This window comes from Peromyscus californicus, unplaced genomic scaffold (assembly GCF_007827085.1).
Source record: "Peromyscus californicus insignis strain IS unplaced genomic scaffold, ASM782708v3 Scaffold_8__1_contigs__length_139910024, whole genome shotgun sequence".
Taxonomy (NCBI): Eukaryota; Metazoa; Chordata; class Mammalia; order Rodentia; family Cricetidae; genus Peromyscus; species Peromyscus californicus.
The window spans coordinates 30,253,749-30,268,899 of record NW_026294606.1 but is presented as its reverse complement, the minus strand read 5'-3'; the positions used below and the strand labels follow the sequence as shown (position 1 = coordinate 30,268,899).

The following is a 15,151-nucleotide window of genomic DNA, read 5'->3' as shown; positions in this document are numbered from 1 at the left end:
GTGCATGGTGGTAGGATGTGCATGGTGGTAGGATGTGCATGGTGGTAGGATGTGCATGGTGGTAGGATGTGCATGGTGGTAGGATGTGCATGGTGGTAGGATGTGCATGGTGGTAGGATGTGCATGGTGGTAGGATGTGCATGGTGGTAGGATGTGCATGGTGGTAGGATGTGCATGGTGGTAGGATGTGCATGGTGGTAGGATGTGCATGGTGGTAGGATGTGCATGGTGGTAGGATGTGCATGGTGGTGGGGGCTTCTCCCACTCTAGGTGCATCATCTTGTTCAATACAAAGTGACCTGTTCCCTGGGTCCTGCTTCTCCTATTGACCATGCTGGTCTTTATCTTGTCTGTAGTTCTTGTTTTTTTTTTTTAATTTTATTTATTATTATTTGTTATTGTTATTGTTGTTTTGAGATAGGGTTTCTCTGTGTAACAGTCCTAACTGTTCAGGAATTTGTAGACGAGGCTGGCCTTGAATTCAGTGATCCACTTGTCTCTACCTCCCAAGTGTTGGGATCAAAGGCATGCGCTACCACTGCCCTTGTCTGTAGTTCTTTATGATGCCAAGAGATGTACCCAGGATGAGTTTTTGGTGATGGGTGCTGAGTCTCAGTCTCAGTGTGTCTGAGAAAATCAAATCAGACTTCCCTAGTCAACAGCCAAGGTTCCCAGGATGGTAGAATTTTCACTTGGAGGTCAGAATCTTTTCTCCCTCTGTCTCCCTAGTCAGAAAGAGATCAGGAGGTGATGGTGGGAGGTGAGACCTTAACTGAAAGCCAGCATGACCTAACAGACTTCCTCAGTGGCTGGGCTGCCTCCAGCAGAGGGAAGATCGGGTACAGGAAAGTCTGTGCAAGATGCTTGCCTGCAAACATGACCAGGCTGGAGGTCTCAGGGAGTGAGTAACTGGGCTCTCCTGGTGGGTTGAGCCCTACAGCTGGGTAACCGTGCTTTCAATACTTATTGACAAATTATTGTGCCAATTTACCTCCCACAGGAGTGAAAGGCTTCCTTTTCCCACACACTTCACTCACAGTCAACATTATCTCCAGCCTGACGGGTGAATAGTGGCCTCTCTCTACTGAGACCCTTTGTCTGTCCCTGCTTGGTACTTACATCTTTCTGTGTTTATAAACTGGGCTCCTTAGCTCCCCATCACTATTATACAATACCTGAGATAGTTAACTTATAAAGACAAAAGTTTCATCTTGTCTTAGTTTCTCAGGTTTCAGTCCATGGTCAATTGGTTCCATTTCTTAGTGCCTATGATAAGGCAGCCACCATGGCAAAGGCATATGAAAAGCAAAACCCTCCACCTTATGAGCCAGGAAGGAAGAGAAAAAGATAGGTCCATAACCAGTGATCTGAAAAGCCCCCACTGGCTCCACCTCTTATACTTACCAATACCTCCTAATGGCACCATCCTGGGAAACTGAGGTTAAACACTGGACCTTGGGAAGACATTTAGGATCCAAACCAACCTAGGCATTTCTAAACCCTTCTGTCAGGAGGCTCACTTGAGCCCAGAAGTGTGAACAACCTTGGAAACATGGTGTGTGTGTGTGTGTGTGTGTGTGTGTGTGTGTGTGTGTGTGTGTGTGTGTTATATGAGTGCAATTGTGTGCACTGGCATGAATGTGGCAGTCAGAGGAAAAAAATCCAGGGACTCACTTCTCCCTTCCCCCTTTACTGGGTTCCTGGTACTGAATTCAGGTTGTAGGCTTGCATGCCAAGTACTTCTTATCAGCAGAGCCCTTTCTAGCCCACTGTAGAATATTTATTAGTCATTTTAGTCAATTTAAATAATTCAAAACTTATGGGTTTAATGCGGGAAGAAACAGATTCATTTTTACATAATTGTATATATTGATTTGTAATATTTAAATCTGCAATTATCTGGAATTTGCTTTCTATCACAATAGCAGGTTGGAAGGTTGGGATTGTTCTTACATTCCTCCTTGCCATCCCACTCAGAGGAAGCAGGTAGCCAGTCCTCCAGCATCTCTTGAAGCATCTACCTTTTCCCACCTCTGAAATGGTAATGTGCACTCTGGCTGAGGTCCTACCTCTTTATTTGATAATGTTTGGGAAGAAATCTCCAAGGGAGGAGGTTTATGTTGTGGGACTTGGGAATTTCCCTGGCACACACTGACCATGCACATACACACACCCACATACCTCACCACACACACACATGTGGTGTGTGTCTGCAACATCCCAGGCTATCTGTGTGCATATTTCTATGTCACCACCAGAAGTGATACACACTCTCCTGTGGCATGACAGCTTAGGTAAAGGTTAAGCTCTCAAGCGGCCCAGAGAAATATAATTTAATACAGATAGGATTGCAGTTGGGGGTCCCTTCGCTTGACTATAAGATGCAGTGCCAGAGCGCTGAGCTCAACAAACTCAGCATGCCACTTTTAACTCCATCAGTCACTCCATCTAATCTTTCCATTTCAGCCCTGAGGGAAGGGGATTGCTTTTCACAAGAACAGTGTGGCAGCAAATACGTGTGTCTTGGCTGTTAGACTACTTGTGGCTCAATGGGAGCCTCACATCAGGAGAAATGCAGAGGCTGAGCCTGCAGGGTAGCCCGTATCTGGCTTGCTGGGGCAGACAGGTTCACTGGTGTGCTTTGTAACTAGTCCACTGTGACAAACTTCTATAGACATGGTGGGGGGTTAAACCACAAAAGGTGTGGGCAGGATGGTTTCTCCTGAGTCCTCTCTCCTTGGCTTGTAGACAGCATCTTCTCCCTGGGTCCTTTGTATGTGTACTAGTTTCCTCTTCTTAATCATTGTGTGGGGGAGGGGATGGCAGTCTTTGAGAGTGAATGAGGCTTTTCACCTCAGGGGAGCAATAACTCAGGGGAATAGGGTCCCAGACTGTCAAAGCCCACCAAAACTACCCCAGGTTGGAAGCTTCCAGGTCCTTTGTCTCACAAAGGCAATGAACGACTTTCACAGACAATAAGATGATAAGTTTTAGAAAGGAGTTTATTATATGTTTATTTATCATATATAAATATATATTTCTGATAAACACATATGTCATATATATCATCTGAGATATATAGCATATATACATATGCATACACGTACACAGAGGGGGCGGAATTTATTAGAGTGGTTCAGGCTGTGGTTCAGCTAGTCCAATAATGGCTGTCTACCAATGGGAAGTTGAAGAATTCAGTAGTGGTTCAGTCCACAAGGCTGGACATCTCAGCTGGTCTCCAGGAGATGCCAGAATCCGGAAGAAGTAGGCTCTAATGCCAGTGAAGGAACTGACTTCCCGGCGAGAGTGAGAGCAAACAGGCAGAGAGCCAGCTTCCTTCTTCCGTATCCTTCCATGTCACCAGAAGGTGTGGCCCAGATTAAGGGTGGATAGTCCCACCTCAATGATTTAAGAAAAACCGCTCATAGATAGACCCAGCTGCTTGAGTTTTAGTTGATTCCAGACATAGTCAAGTCTACAACCAAGAGAACACAGTCCGCCCAATCCCGGTTTTTCTGTGTGTCTGTCTTTTCCTCATTTCCTCATATCATCCAAGTCAGGTCTGTCTCCTAAACTGTGCTGGACACAGCATGAGGTATTCACTTTGTGAGTATAAATGGTGGAGCTGGGATTTGAACTTGGGTAGCAAAATCTGTGCTCTAAAGGACTAAAATAGAAAATTTTTTCAGATGGGTATTAAAACCTTGTATTTACATGTTTTGTTTTCTTCATTGGAGTTGTGTCCACATTCCATAGATTTCTAACTGTGGAATTCCTTTTTAGTTATGTTTTCTAGTTATCCTAATTCATCTTCAATTCTAAAGATGATTTGGGGTTTCTTTTTTTCAGAGTTATGAGTGCTTTTAAGTTTATAGGTTAGCTTAGGGGCTATACCATGGCATTTTTCGTATTAATTTTATCAGAGAATGTGGTGTGCTTAACTGATATCTATCCACCCATCTATTTCTCTGAATTTGTGATGATTGTCTTCTATGGCACCGCTTGTGAACACTTTCTATGGTAATACTTGAACATTTGAAATTTTTTTCACAAAATAGCATGTCAATTCAGTAAAGCTCACTGTGTACTTCAAACACACTCTATCTGTTGGAATTGTTAAATTTTCATATAAGTATTTTGAAGCCAATTATAATCTTGTCAACATAACCTTCCATCCTCCGCACACGCACACACACACACATCATCCCACTTCTTTCTTCTTTCTTCTTTTGGTTTTACATATGACCATACAATGTGGTTCGATGTATAAATGTCTGTGAGCACTACAATTTCTTTAGAAATTCCATCTTTTATTAATCAAGTCCTCATCCTTGTTGGATGTTTGGACCTTAAAATGTATTTTGTAAGATGTGAGCAGTTCACTAGCGCCTGTTACTAACATTTCCCTGACACATTCTTGTTCACTTCTCGGCTTTCTTTTTCCTTTATCGTCTTCTTTAAGGAGAATATCTTAAAACAACAGTTGACTGATGTGAGGCACAGGAAGGGAAATGACTTGGCCTAGGAACTGTTCGCTTATTGTAGTTAATGATACATTTAATGCTTCTTAGGTTTTATTCCGTTCTGTGTATATTACCATTTCATGCTTATTGCTTCAATTCCCAATTTTTCTGCCTCCTCTTTGTTTGAGCATTTGTCTTGTTTCTCTTCTCTAGCAAAGTGGGACACCATAGTTGTGCATCACCCTAACAGTAGCTGTATTTATATCAATGCGGCGAAGACATTTCACTTACTGTCTACCTGTCAAAGTTAAGAATTGCATAGTGTTCATAACCTCTAGAATTCACAGAAGCCAGGAATTGCTAATGTGTGTCTACTTCAATTTACTTTTCCTTATTTCTTAGTCTTTATTGTATACAAAGTGCTACTTATTCATATTCTCCATTTCCCACTCATTCCTGTATATTAGTTTAATACTTCAGTTTTCAATATTATACAAAGTGGTGAGGACTTAGGAGTTATATACAATTTTAACATCTCAGGGTAAAGTCAGGGTACTGCAGAGAAACAGAACCGACAGTCTTTCTATTATCTATCCTCTGTCTGTCTGTCTGTCTGACTGCTATCTTTTTCTGTCCACCACCTCTGTCTTCTCTGCATCTGCCATCAAGATCACTACGTTACAACAACACTGCCTTTCACTTTAATTTTCAGCACTTTGCTGAATCTGGAAGCAGTGCTCTTCACACTGCATTTTTGCTGAACTTCTTGAATCTATAAACTATGTCTTCCACAGATGTTAGAAATTTGTAGCCTTTGTTTCTTAAAAACCATGCTTTTCTACACCAATCTGGCTGCTTACGAAACTTCCGACTTTCCTCCAGCCAACAGAATGCTGATTGGCGTGTCTTTTGAGGTTCACTATTGGCTGCAGGTGAATTATTAGTCTTCAGTCACCAAGCATACTTTAATTTCTTTTTAATTCCTGAAGATACTTTTAGGAGATCCAGAATGCTTGGTTTAAAGGCTTCCCCTCTCTCAACCATTTAAAAATCATGCTACATTATTTTCTTGCCTATATGATTTCTGATGAGAAATCTACACTAATCAGAACTTTAAAAAAATTCAGAGCTATTTTCCTCTGTCATTCTTTAAAAATTGTGATTATTGAAGACAAATTATGACATTTTCTATTGGGATTTTCAGTATATATAAATGTAATTAATTTAACAATAATAATATCATGGCGGAGGATAATGCACTCTCTTGCAGAACTTCTGTTAGCCTTTGCACTATGTTTAAGGTCAATTGAGAGAGAGATTACTTATTCCAAAACATTGGGACAACATGCATTGTTGATATGAAAGGGGAGGAGTGATGTCTTCACATTGTTTGGAGGGTGGGCACGATGCGGGGTGTCTTTCATAATGGAGCCTCAGTGCTTGGGTTGAAATGCTCTCCAGGAACTTGCCATGGGGCTGAATAGAAAATCAGGGTGGAGGACCAGCTTGTGCTGAAAGGGAGGCTGGGAAAAGAAGCAGGTCTTAGACAGATGGAATCCTGTAGCATGAATCTAAAGTGGTCTTTTTAATAAAAACAAACCCGGAGCCAGGTATTGGGGTGAATGCTGGAAGATCAGAGAAGCAGAACAAGCCACAGCCACCTCACCTCGCCAATTCCTCAGCTGATCCTGTTTTCTCAGACTGGAAGCCTCTGAGTCCTTATCCAAATGGATCTCAGCTGAACTGCTTCTTAAAAGCCTGAAAGCTTAACCAGGCTAGTTCCTGGTCCTCATGCCTTATATACCTTTCTGCCATCACTTCCTGGGATTAAAGGCTCTTGTCACCACGCCTGGCTGTTTCCAGCGTGGCCTTGAACTCACAGAGATCCAGAGGATCTCTGCCTCTGGAATGCTAGGATTAAAGTTGTGTGTGCCACCATTTTCTGGCCTCTATATCTAGTGGCTGTTCTGTTCTCTGACCCCAGATAAGTTTATTAGGGTGCACAATATTTTGGGGAACACAATATCACCACAGAATCCTGGGAACCTACTGCAAAAGAGGGGCCCGTGGGACACTGCAGGGGACCGTCTGGAACTCAGGAAAGGGGTGCAGGGAGAACTTGACTGCAAAACAGAGGTGCCGATGATGACTCTCAAAGGGGGAATAGTCATGGTTTGCAGAAGTCACAGGAGAAGGTCCACTCGCCTGCGAACGAGAAGACCGGGAAGGAGGAAGCTGCTCCTTCTTAGAAGGGCTGAGGAGGCAGTATCTTTAGGACGGGCTGGGTTTCAACATCAGAAAGAGCCCTGGGTAAAGGCTTGAAATTGTAGACAAGGTAGAGTGGGGGCTTCGTGAATAGTAGCATTCTGTGTCGAAGGAAGTTGGGGGTAGCGGCTGTGGTTGGCTCTTACGGGGAAGATGGGAAGGTGATAGACAACACTGGTCAGACAGCCTCAGGTTTCCTGTCAGAAACAGTCTGGGCTATTGGAAACGTCATGATAGCAGAAGGAAGCAAATAGTTGACCAGAAGTTCTGCTTGGTAATTTGTCCTAAGTGTGGTGTCTAAAATCGAAGGCACAGTGGCCATTTTAATTGAGGTAATTACTGCTCTGAGAAGTACCCATCATTCTAACTAATGGGAGCTATTCTTTGCAGGCCTTTGTTGGGCTGAATGATCCCACCGTGGTTTTTCGGAAACTGGGGATTGGGGAACGGGGGGGGGGGGGGGGGGGGGGGGGGGGGGGGGGGGGATGGAAATGCCTGGGATGGGGTACATGTTTTCATCTCATGGTGATAAGATGGTTTTGGAGCTCAATAGGGATGACAGTTTATCAATAATACTGAATTGCATAGTCGTTTTTCATGTTGTGTGTAAGAAACATTAAATATTAATCTTTTCTATCAAACACTGTAAAACATGTGTTTGTGACAAAGAGTGCAGATCTTTTACTCTTTCTTATCTTGTAAAACTTTCATGAAAATGTTCGAATCCTAGGCAATATTTTAATCCATCCACCCAGTAAAACCTTTGTGTACACAAAGGCCTTGCTGCATTCTCAGAACAAAAGTGAATTCCGTGGCCCATCCCTTCCCCCTTTCCTTCATTCCCTTTGCCCTGATTCTTTAAAACTAGCTAACTGCAAAAGACGGTGAGATCATCCCCCAGCCAAGGGAGGGGGGGAGATACAGTCACCACCTTCGATAAAAACCAAGTGCAGTTCTTACCCAGGTATACTTGCTGGTTTGAACACACCTTCTTGATCAAGAGTAAAACTTTCCCATCTAAGGTTCAGGGGGTATTTTTATTTGTTTGTTTTTATTAAAAAATTTTTTATTCATTTTACATACCAACCACAGATCCCCCTCTCATCCCTCCTCCTGCTCCCTCCCCCAGCCTTCCCCCCCAGCCCAACCCCCAGACCCTCCTCTGAAAAGTTAAGTCCTCCCATGGGGAGTCAGCAAAACCTGATACATTCAGTTGAGGCAGGTCCAAGGCCCTGCCCAGGGGGTATTTTGGAAGAAGGGGTGGGAAGTATATAAGAGCTGGAAGACAGGGGGAGGGGCTATAACGTGCCATTCTCTAGACTCACCCAACTACAGCAATCATTAGCTCACAACAACTGTGGTTACCTGTATGGGACCCATACAAGGTCAACTCTATCAACAATAAGTCAAGGAAGGGAGAGGAGCTCATGGAGCTCACCCTTTCACTCTGAACCATTGGCTATTGATAGTTTCTGCGAGAAGAGAACAACTGTCTTTAGTTGTGTGCAAACTGCTGAGCCTGCCTAGCTCCATCGGCTAGCTCCACACCCATTGTCACACAAATAGCCCTGGTTAATCTCAGTGGCTCACAAAACAAAACATATAGTCATGAATGAGAGGAGAGAGGAGGAGGGGGTTGGTAGGAGTGGTAGGGAGGTATGGAGAGAGAACGGTTGATACGCATTGAGGCCATGTGCAAAACTGCCTAAAAAACAAAATTCAATTAACAATAACAAAAGGAATAGCAATGGCTTAAACCAATTAAAAGTTTCTTTTCTGCCGGGCGGTGGTGGCGCATGCCTTTAATCCCAGCACTTGGGAGGCAGAGCCAGGTGGGTCTCTGTGAGTTCGAGGCCAGCCTGGGCTACCAAGTGAGTTTCAGGAAAGGCGCAAAGCTGCACAGAGAAACTCTGTCTCGAAAAACCAAAAAAAAAAAAAAAAAGTTTCTTTTCCTTCACCTACTCCACCTTTTTCTAGCCTCAAGTGTTATTGCAAACTGTGTTTTCCAGCTGTGTTCTCCCACCCCCAAACACACTAGAGTTCTGATTTTTTTATAAGAAAGAAAGGGAGAATGGGTATTAGGTTGGTAGATTGCTGGAAGCTTTGTCATATTTGATAAAGATTAGATCTAAGTCCCAGATCTGTAGAATCAGAAGGGAAATAGTTGGTGGCTGCTTCAAGCTTGGGGCTGGAGCATCCTGCTGGGTTAATAAGAGCTGTTCTTTGGATTCTGGTGTCATTAGACGGGATTCCAACCCAGAATGGACTCAAGATTTTGTTGGCTTTAGCCATCAGTGAAAATTCAAAATTCATCTCCATTGGGTCATAAAAATTGATTTGAATACCTATGTTTTGAGAAGTTGAGCTACTACCTAATTTTACCAGGTCCTCACTCGGGTAATTGAAAGGAAGGACCATGCAGTGAGATGCTGGTTAAAGTGGAGCATCTATGGCCATGCCGCTCCTATAATGCTAAAATCATCCATCCATTGCTCATCATTTGTCAGGTACCTGCTGCAAATCAGATCTGATGTCAGGCACTAGGAACTCACAAATAAATAAAGGGCCGGTGCTGATGTCTGAGAGGCTCAGTGCGGCAAGAGGGAAAGTGGGCAGGTGCTGCTGTGTGGAGGGGTCTTGGCTGCTCTTTTGTAACTCATGGTGACTGATTTGAGCATTTCTGGACTTTCTACTCTAGTTTATTTCAGAGGGCAGGGATGGAGGAGGGGAAAGGTACAGAGAGAAAGACAGAGAGAGACAGAGACAAGGAGAGACAGACAGAGATCATATAAAATCCCTAGGTTTATTTTGTTTGTTTCTTAGGTTTTTTTTTGTTGTTTGTTTGTTTTGAGATAGAGACACCGTGGTTAAAGGAAAACTCCTAAATCTTAACATCTCAGCAGAGGCACTTCCTCGCTGAAAATGGCTGGTGAAAGAAAACATCTATTCTCAAAAGCCTTTCCTGCTCAGGACCAACATTTGGGTTTTTATTTCTGCCTTGCTTTTTCTCTATTCTGTTCTCAGCATCTCTGTTGGTTTTTCAAGGAGAAAATTTCCCCTTTAGGCCTAGCACAGTAGTATTTGCACAGAGCTAGGAGAACAGTGTGGCTCTAGAATGTACTTCTCGAGTAGCAATATTCTAAGAGATAAATAGAAAAATGGACTGGCTGATTACTACTCTGTGAAAGCTTCATGCTATTTCATGGCTAATATTGACTGACAACTTGATAGGACCTAGAGTCTCCTAGCAGGCAAAACACTGGCAGCACCACTCCGTGGGCTGGGATCCCTGACTAAATAAAAAGGAGAAAGCAAGCAGAGTGCCAGCATTCATCTCTCTCTGCTTCTTCACAGACGCCATGTAACCAGCTGCCTCGTGTTCCCCGCCACGATGGACTATACCCCCTTGAACTGTAAGACATAACAAAGCCTTCCTCCCTTAAGCGGCTTCTGTCAGCTGGGCTTATTACCTACCAGAGCAACAGAACTGCAGAGAAGAATTCGGGTCCTGCCCGGAGATTGCAGAGAAGAGGCAAGAGAATGATGATCTGGGAGAGAGGGGGAGGCTGCTGGAGGAGAGGAGCTGTGGTCAGTCCTAAGGTGGTAAGGTGCCTGCATTTTGAGGGCATGGAGATATAAGAGAGCATGGTATCTATAAGGAACAGCTCAGGGGAGGGTGGCAGTTGCCTACGCCTTAAGTCCCCATCTTGGAGATTGAAAGAATTGCTTTCATGATGGTCTGGCAGCCAGGCCACCAGTCAAGTCTAGATTCCTCAGGGGAATAAATGTCACTTCCTCATGTGCATTGGGGTTGGGTGGTGGGGCACAGGGCTAAAGGGCATATGGAAGGGGAGGTGTTGTGAGTATGTTGGGATGAGTGGTGCTGCAGGCCTTCTCTGTGAGGGGAAAGGACTTTTGAACATTGGGAGGACTGTTTCTGCCACAGTGGATTAAACTTAACAGCAGATTCACTCAGGAGTTAAACATTCATTCCTCATAATACATTAGTACGCCCATTTACAAATGGGAAAGGAGTCATGGGGGAATTATGTAAATTTTTAGACCACTCAGCTAGTTAGATGTGTGGTGAGGAGGCTGGGGAATTGGAACCTCCCCTGTGGTTTGGTACTATCTACATCCTTGATTCTTTTTTCTAAACTCCCCCACGGCTCATTGCTGGGGCAGGCACATCCTTCGAAGTCCACCTCCTCTGCTTGCTGAAATCATAACTATTAGATTTTGATCTCCATGTTGGTGAAATCTGCAGTTTCTCCTTCCACCTCTAGCAACTGCTGCTTTCTCGGATTACAGAGAGCATGCTGATGCTGGAGCCCACTGACCCACCCCTCTGTCCGTGACCTTTACCTACCCAGCTGAGCACAGAGATTTACATGTAGAGATGCTCATTCGCCTGGAGCGGCTATTGAAGATGCACTGGGCAGTGAAGTTGCAGGTGCCCGGCCTCACACATTCCAGGTAAACCAAAATCTTCCTTTGATGGGAGTCATGAAGAAAACCTATTCATTTTTTGCCTTAACAGTGAAAGCAGGGGCTCAGAGCCTGCTACAATCTGCAAGCTTCAGTGAACCTCCATGCCAGCTCACCACCAAATAAAACAAGTTGCCAGGCTCAGCTTCTGTTCAGAGAAGTGTGTGGGAGTGGGTGGAGGGCATGCTTGTCCGTGTGTGCACCTGCAAAACAAAACCTAAATGTGAAAACAGCCATATTTTTAAGAGACTGACCAAGGATGTTTCTCTGTTCACACAGAGGTATTTGGACACTTAAGGCCCCCAAGGGACAGTAGAGCAACCGTCTGTTTCCGTGGACAAAAAACAAGAGCAGGCTAGGGTACGCGCATGGGCGTATCGGTCTCCGTTTGTGGTTATTGCTGCTTGTATCACAGCCCTAATATCAATGTTTCAGCATTTTTTTTCTGCTATTGCCTTTAGGGTCATTTGTCATATAGAACATGATATTTGCTGAAGAAATCAACCCTAACTTTATTATTTAATGGAAGAAATGTGCCAAGTATGATGCTCTGGGAGGCTTCGATCTTTATTGCTAGTGACAGCAAGTCTCTCAGAGGCTTCTGTGGCTGGAGACCTGGAGTCATCTCTCTAACACTGTGTCAAGATGGAGAGTCTGCTGGAGGAGAGCATCAGTGAGCCTGGGCCAAGATGCCTGTACCAGGTCGCAGGTGCCTACTGCTGCATGCATACAGGGACCTGCCTATGTGGAGGTCCCTCCAAGGCCACTTCAACATGATGGAATTATAACAGCACCCTGCACAGGGATCAGAAAACAAAATGCCACCCATGGAGAACACATTCCAAAACACCACAGAATTCACTGGGGTAGGGGGTGGAGCTCCATAGAATCCACTCCTGGGGGTGGGTAGCTTCACAGAATCCACTGTGGGGATACCCTAGCTCCACTGAGCCTGCTCACCCTTTTTTGACTTACAAATGTCCTTTTGGTTGATGGATCAAGATACATTATATACAAGTATACAATTGTCAAAGAATAAAAGATGCTTTAAAAAGAAATTAATGTGGTTATTCCATTTTTCTGCCCGTGACAGGTTAGAAAGGATGTGGAATTTTGTCCATCATAGGCAGCAGGCAGTGGAATAGATGTTATTGCCAGAGCCCATGTGTGAGCGGTGACCATGATATTCCTTCTTGTTAGATATTGCTCATCAGTAACTGTTGACACCTCCAAGCCAGCTGCAGCCTGGGCATCCTCCTTAACTCTGAACTTCAGGTGACACAAGAGAAACCTTTTGTTTCTGCTAAAAGGAACTCTGTGACAGTCACGATTAGGCCTCTGATTGACTTGGAGACATAGTTCCACTTGCTCTTCCTTGGTCATTTTTTTAAATTAGAAGTTGAGTAAAATTTTTATTTAGATTTAGTGTTTTTAATAATTTGGGATGAAATTTGTTGCCTTTTTCCTCTCAAATTTTTTCTTTTATAGAAAAAGTCAGTTTCCATCTGTGTCAGTCAGTTTTTTTTTATCACTGTAACAAAGTGCCTGAGATAAATAAGTTATAAAGAAGAAAGGTTTATTTTTGTCTCTCAGTTTCAATTCTTTCTTCCTTCCTTCTTTCTGTAGTTCTGGGGATTGAACCCAGGGCCTCTTGCATGGTTTTGAGCCACAGCCTCAGCCTTTCTTTCTTTCTTTATCTATTTACTTACTTACTTACTGAATTTCTATTGTGAGACAGGTCTCCTATGCTCAACTTGAGCTCTTTCTGTAGGCCAGTCAGGTGTTTAACATTTGCTTTTCTTTCCTCAGCCTTCAGATTAGCTGAGGTTACAGTCCTGTGCCACTTGGCCTGTTTTATTTTTTCTTTTAAGTGTACATTTTTGAAGGAACTTTTGTTTCTTGAGTTTATTGTGTAAGTGTGATGGGTAGACTCATTTGAGCTCAATCTCCAGTCTCCAACCCCTCCTCAGCAGTTGGTTGATATCATGTGACTTGGAGAACCCAACGTCTATCATGTGGCTCACCCTTTTGATATGGCCAGGCCCAATCCTGAGCCATCTCCTTCACATAAACAAAGGAGTTGTCATCCACCTCACTGGCTTGCACTAAATGATCTGGGCCTGCCATAAAAAACAAAGGCCCTCCAAGGATCTGGAGACAAAAGCCAGACATCCTTTTCTTGCATAGGATGGACTATCCTATATTCACTACTGCATGTCAATGGTTTGGAAATTCACGTGTTCTATTCATGTTCCAACCCCAATGAAAAGGGGATTTTTCACTTGCTGTTTACAGTGGCTGATGCCTTTCTAACAAACATGCATCAGGATTTACAAAGTGGGCATCTAGAAGAAAATTCTAGACACAATGGTGGAGCATCCTCTAGAGAATCATGTGTCTGCTGGATATGATGACTTATGCCTGTGATCACAGCACTTAGGAAGGAGGCATTGGGATCCATAGTCAGTTTCTACTCTCAGCTACACAGCTGGGGCCAGCTCCCTGCCCCAGACCCCATCAAAAAAGGATATACAGCATCAACAAAGCTCCCTTGCTGTGTAAATACATCCCTTTTATTTATTTTTCTTTAGGAGTACATGAATAGTGGACATGTTATAGTGTTTGGTTCATGGTGTTTTACACTCAGTAAAAGGTGGAGCTTTGTAACTATTTTCTCTTTTACTGTATTGTGAACATTTTTCACATCACATTTGCTGTTTGCCTATTGTCTAATATCCATCGCCTTGCTCTGTAACCAGCTGACCGTGAAGCTTCCTGGCTGTGGCCCTGCAAAACACAGACCCAGGGACAGGAATTTACAGAAGAGAGAACACTATCTCATTGAAGGGCTAATTATTCCACCCCAGGCTTAAGGTGTCCTAGGGATGGTACTACCGTACTGAAGGATAGTCCCTTGAGATTAGTCAGCCCAACTGGAATGCTAGGTCTCTACCCAGGTCAGAGGTTTTGCCTTCTTAGCCAGAAGGAACCAGCTTCCCATCAAGGACCTTCACTGATGCTGTGTTGTCTTTCGCCCAGCCCATGAAGAAGCAACCCTAAAATATTTCAGGCTGAAACTGGGGGATAAATATAACCCATTTTCACCGTGAACACCTAGAGGGCCAGTTCCAAAGCTGTTTTCTAGGAGGGATTATGGGTGCCATAGTTGAGGGCTTCCTTCCTTCCATCTGACAGTTACACAAATAAAGCCACTGGTGCATTTTAGGGATCTTTTAATTTCCTCGATTCTTAATGAAGTTGGATCTATTCATTTTTTTTTTCTCCCACTACTACAAATCAAAGCTAGGGTTTCCCACATGCTAGACAAGAGACTGGCTATTTTCTTTCTTTCTTTTTTTTTTTTTTTCATTTTGTGTGTATCTGTTGTTCCTTGGGTAACTTGCACTCTTTAAAAATTTTGGGTTTTATTTAAAGAAAGAAAGTCTCCCCCTACCCTGGAACTCACTGATTTCCTGTCACTGCCTCCCCAGCTGTGGATTACAAGTACATACTACCGTAACCTACCTAGCTTTTTTTTTTTTTCAGTGTGGGTTACAGAACCACTTGACTGACTGAGCAATCTCTCCAAAGCTGGGTATTTTCAAAACATGTTAGCCATTTGTATTTTTCCTTTTATAAGTTGCTTGTTTTTTTTCTATTAAACTTTACTCTTTACTTTTTTATTAAACTTTTTGTCTTTTTTTCTCACATATATTATTATATTTTCTGCACTGCTCTCCCCTCCCCCTTAAGGGTCTTTCTGTGTAGCTTAAGTTGATCCTTCTGCCTCCAGGTTCTGGGTGCTGATATTACAGGCATGGGTTGGATTGCCTTTGAATTTTGGCTTAACTACCCTTTAATTACCATGTGACATGGTGCCATGTCACATCTGAACCAAAGACAAAGCAGTCTCAGGAACTTTCAGTTGGCCAAAA

The 15,151-nt window shown here is 43.5% G+C and overlaps 1 long non-coding RNA gene across 2 annotated transcripts in view; it reads left to right on the top strand.

The window, feature by feature from the left end:
* The window catches only part of LOC128104442 (uncharacterized), a 32,103-nt gene extending 19,854 nt beyond the window's left edge, over nucleotides 1–12,249 (top strand). For both annotated transcript variants that reach the window (XR_008216002.1, XR_008216003.1), the window contains exons 2-5: nucleotides 10,083–10,331; nucleotides 11,040–11,204; nucleotides 11,496–11,576; nucleotides 11,678–12,249. This is a non-coding gene — a long non-coding RNA (uncharacterized LOC128104442). The remainder of the gene's footprint in view (nucleotides 1–10,082; nucleotides 10,332–11,039; nucleotides 11,205–11,495; nucleotides 11,577–11,677) is intronic.
* Nucleotides 12,250–15,151: the final 2,902 nt, after the last annotated feature.